The sequence below is a fragment of the Mus musculus genome, chromosome X (genome assembly GCF_000001635.26).
Source record: "Mus musculus strain C57BL/6J chromosome X, GRCm38.p6 C57BL/6J".
NCBI lineage: Eukaryota > Metazoa > Chordata > Mammalia > Rodentia > Muridae > Mus > Mus musculus.
In genome coordinates, this window is record NC_000086.7 from 125,856,994 (window position 1) to 125,862,100 (window position 5,107).

Genomic DNA, 5,107 nt, shown 5'->3' on the forward strand with positions numbered 1-5,107 from the left:
ATCAAAATACCCATGGAAGGAGTTACAGAGACAAAGTTTGGAGCTGAAAGGGAAGGAAGGACAATCCAAAGACTGCCTTACCAGGGCGTCCATTCAATAAGCAACCACCAAACACTGACATTATTGTATCTTCCAGCAAGAGTTTGCTGACAGGACCCTCTTATAGCTGTCTCTTATGAGGCTATGTCAGTTCCTGTCAAATTCAGAAGTGGATGATCACAGTCATCTATAGGATGGAACACAAGGCCCCCAATGATGGAGCTATAGAATGTACCCAAGAATGTAAAGGGGTCTGCAACCCTACAGGAGGAGCAAGAATATGAAATACTCAGTACTCCCCAAAACTTGTGTCTCTAGTTGAATATGTAGCAGAGGATGACCTTTTAGGCCATTAATGGGAGAAGAGGACCTTAGTCTTGTGAAGATCATATGCCTCAGTACAAGGGAATGCCAGGGACAGGAAACAGGAGTGGGTATTTTATGGACCATGGAGGGAGGAGGGTATAGGGGACATTAGGGATAGCATTTGAAATTAAAATGAAGAAAATATCTAATAAAAAAGAAAGAAAAGGACCTACTAGCAGTCCAACTATAAAAGAGCTTAATAATCACAGATATAATTTTAGGAATTCTTATAGAATCTTTCTTTCTTTCTTTCTTTTTTTTTTTTTTAATGAGCCAAAATTTATTTATTTCTTGCACTTGAAGTATTCCTCGATGACATCCTTGGCCTGAGATTCTTTGCCATAGTCCTTAACCACTACGCAACTGCAACCAACCACCTTCCGTGGTTTGCCCTCTCGATCGATTTTACAGAGGCCTACCCATTCCCCTAATTTCTTGTTGTCATCAATCTTTATCAGGTTGATTTGATGCTCAGCACAAAGTGCCTCCACCAGCTTGACATACATGGGCTCATCACAGTTGGATGCGAGCACACACAGATGGGCTTGACGCTTGTCTAAGGCTTTGGCAGCTTCGCGTATGCCACATGCTAGGCCATCGTGGATGAGGGCTGTCTTCAGCACCTCTTGTAGAGCAGTCTTGACGTCCATTACACCTCCAGCTGCTATGCCTTCCTCGGCCATGGCGGTGAATCACGGGTGATGCCGAATCTTGAACGTACCCGAGCTTCCGCCTCCATGCAAGTCGGCAGTGGCAGGGGAAAAAAAAAAGTTATAGAATCTTTCTTAAGACTTAAGTCATCAATGTGTTTATGAAACATTACTACAGGACATTACATCATCGTGGATCTCTGGAGATCTGTTCTAAAGTGGTGTGCTATACTTAGTAATTGTTATATATCTTTAATAATAACAGGAAAAGCATATTAATAGCAGGATTCCTTCCTAAAATGAGTCCTATACAGCCTTGCTTAATAAGGGTGTACCTGTTGAAGATTATATAATAATCTGAAACAGGCCATTTCAGGATGATCACTTTCTAGTTATTAGCTTGTCACATTATATGGCCCCTGAAAAAGGATGGTGATTCCCCAGGCCATTCTTTTATCATTAGGATTTTTTTTTTTTTTTTTTTTTTTTTTTTGCTATCCTGGGTTTTTTTCTCTTTCCAGGTTAATTTAACAAATGCTCTCTGTATGTCTTTGAATAATTCTGTTGTGATTTTGATGGGGATTGCATTGAATCTGTAGATCGCCTTTGGTAGTGTGGCCATTTTTACTATGTTAATTCTGCCAGTCCATGAGCATGAGAGAGCTCTCAATTTTCTAAGACCTTCTTCGTTTTCTTTCTTCAGAGACTTAAAGTTATTGTCATGCAGGACTTTCAATTGTTTGGTTAGAATTTTGCCCAAGATATTTTATATTATTTGAGGCTATTGTAAAGAGAGTTGTTGCCCTTATATCTTTTTCAGCTTGTTTATCATTTGTATACAGGAAGGCTACTGATTTATTTGACTTAATTTTATATCCAGCCACTTTACTGAAGTTGCTTATTAGCTATAGAAATTCTCTGGAAGAATTTTTGAGGTCACTTTTGTATACTATCATATCATCTGCCAATAGTGATACATTTCCTTCTTCTTTGCAATTTTCATCCCCTTGATCTTTGTGTGTGTGTGTGTGTGTGTGTGTGTGTGTGTGTGTCTTAATGTCCTCGTTTGAACTTCAAATACTATATTGAATAGATATGGGGAGATGGGAAATCCTTGCCTTGCCCAAATTTTAGTAGGTTTGCTTCAATTATCTCCATGTGTATTTTGATACTGGCTGTTGGTTTGTATTAAAGTGCTTTTGTTATATTTAGATTCGTAACTTGAATTCTTGATCTCTCCAATATGTTTAACGTGAAGGGTAATTGTATTTGTCAAATCCTTTTCAGTATCTAAAGAGATGATCATGTGATTTATTTCTTTGAATTTGTTTATATAGTAGATTACATTAATGAAATTTTGTATATTGAACCAACCTGGCATCTCTAAAATGAACTCTACTTGATGTTGAAAGGTGGTTTTGACATGTGCTTCTATTCTGTTTACAAAAAAATTTTGAGTATTTTTCCATCAATATTTATAATCAAAACTGGTCTTAAGTTTTCGTTTTTGTTGAATCCTTTTGTGGTTTAGGGATCAGAGAAATTGTGTCTTCATAGAATAAATTATGTAGTATTCCTTCTGTTTCCATTTTATGGAATAGATTGAGGAATATTGTTATTAGGTCTTCTTTGAAGTTCTAGTAGAATTCTACAATAAAGCCTTCTGGCCCTGTGCCTTTTCTTGTTGAGAGGTTTTTAATGATTTCTTAGGGGATATGGGCCTATTTAGAAAGCTTACCTGCTCTTGCTTTAACTTAGGCATATGGCATCTGTCTAGAAATCTATCTATTTCATCTAAGTTTTCTAGTTTTGTTGAGTACAGGCTTTTGTAGTAGGATCTCATTTTTTTTTTCAAATTTCCTCTATTTCTGTTCTTATGTCTCCTTTTTCATTTCTGATTTTTTTAATTCAGATACTGCCTCTAGTCCCTTTATTTAGTTTTGGTAGGGGTTTTTTTCTATCTTGTTGATTCACTCAAAGAACCAGCTTTTGGTATTGCTGATTCTTTGTATTGTTTTCTTTGTTTCTATTTTGTTGGTTTTGGCCAAGATTATGACTATCTTCTGCCTTCTAACCCTCTAGAGTTCTCATGTGTGAGGTTGTTTCTAGTGTAGGATCTCTCCAATTTCTTTAAGAGGGCACTTAGTGCCATGAAGTTTCCTCTTAGCACTGATTTCATTGTGTACCATAAGCTATGTTGTGTTATCATCTTCACTGAATTCCAGGAGATCTTTAAATTCTTTCTTTATTTCTTCCCTGACCAAGTTTTAATAGAGTAGAGAATTGTTCAATTTCCATGTATGTGTGGGCTTTCTCTCTTGTTGTTATTGAAGAGCAGCCTTAGTCCATGATGATCTGATAGGATGCATAGGATTATTATCAACTTTTGGAATTGGTTGAGGCTTGTTTTTAGCCCTAGAGTATGATCAATTTTGCAGAAGGTACCATGAGGTGCAGAGAAGTGCATTCTTTTGTTGTAGGGTGAAATGTTCTGTAGACATCTGTTAAATCCATTTCTTTCATAACCTCTTTTAGTTTCACTGTGTCTTTGTTTAGATTCTGATTCAATGACCTGTCCATTAGTGACAGTGGGGTGTTGAAGTCTCCCACTGTTGGGGCGGGCTTGTGGCTCTCATGTCTGGGTTCGAGCCTGAGATGCATTTTGAAACTGAAAGAAAAGAGGGAATCTAGGCGGGTAAACAATGAAATGGAGTCAAGACTGAATTCTGATCAAGACTCAACTTTAATGTAGGCAAACATTCTTTATAAAGAAGAGGGGAGGCCCATTCCCAGACACACAAAGTTCCTTTGAAGTTGTCAGATCAGCCTTTTAGTAGGATCCCAGGAAAATCACAGTTCCTTGTTAACTCTGGAAGATCTTGGAGAAATGATTCAGCCTCAGGCAGGTGGCAGGTAGTAGCATATCAAAGGAGAGGGATGAGAAGCCACACAGCAGGTGGCTCTGCCTCAGGGGCAGATGGTCACAGCCAGCCTTGCTAGGCTGGAAGGAGGTAATATCCCCCCCCCTTTAAATAATATTAAATAAAACTGGACTGAGGCATAAAATTTATTTATGCTCTAAAGTCCTGCCTTGGAATTATGGTGGCTGGCAGCTCTGCCTGTCTTGGGATCTCAGATCCTCCCGAACCATCCAATTTCATCATAGTGGACTACATGCAGCTAGGATGTGTAATAATTTACACAAACATGGCACTGTGGTGTTTTATCAACAACCACGGACTTTTGGCATGTACCCCTGTCTTAGACTGGTATGACTCCGTGATCTGGTTGCCCTTCACTGACTGTCAGGCCCACATCGCACACCATATTCCCAAATCAGACCAAAGCCACAATATATATTTAGAATTTTTCTTGATGAACAATAATAATAACTGCCACCTGCGTTGTTGGAGGCCAGGTTTTACATCTGTTGCAGAGAGTCTTAACTGCATTAACTGACCTGCTTGTAAAACAAAGCTGTGACAGTGAAAGGCAAAAGTATAAAACTTCTTTGAAGAACTCCAGGTACTCCATTCAGTTGCAAATTAGCAACAACCAAGCTCAGGCTTTGAGCTCCCAGTGTGGGGGAGCTGGCTTTGAGAATAAGCAGAAAGGCCAGAGATTCTCTGGAATTGGAGTCTGAGCTCCAAATTAACTTTTCTAGATAATTAAGAATTTTAGCTATCTTCATTATGAATCTCTAATATTGGAATTATTACTAGACCAGTCTAAGATTGCATTAGAATAACTGGTCACAATTGAGAAAAGAGAAAAATCATTATGACTATATTATAAGACTGATCTTTCTATGTCAGAATAGGCAGTCTCTGATTTTTTTTGCCATAAAGTTAAAAAGCTTGAAGCAAGGCAGCTTCAGTAGTCCAAACTGAAAAAAATGGTAAACTGTGGGGAGCCGCACTCACAATCGCCATTACAAGATGGCGCTGACACCTTGTGTTCTAAATGGTAAACAAATAATCTGCGCATGTGCCAAGGGTAGAACCAGAACTGTGGGTCACGGTCATGTTACAGCTTTACAAGGTAGGTTTGGC

The 5,107-nt window shown here is 38.5% G+C and overlaps 1 pseudogene; it reads right to left on the reverse strand.

The window, feature by feature from the left end:
- Positions 1 to 676: 676 nt before the first annotated feature.
- Rps12-ps14 lies at positions 677 to 1,103 on the reverse strand (annotated as a pseudogene).
- Between the last annotated feature and the right edge of the window lie 4,004 nt (positions 1,104 to 5,107).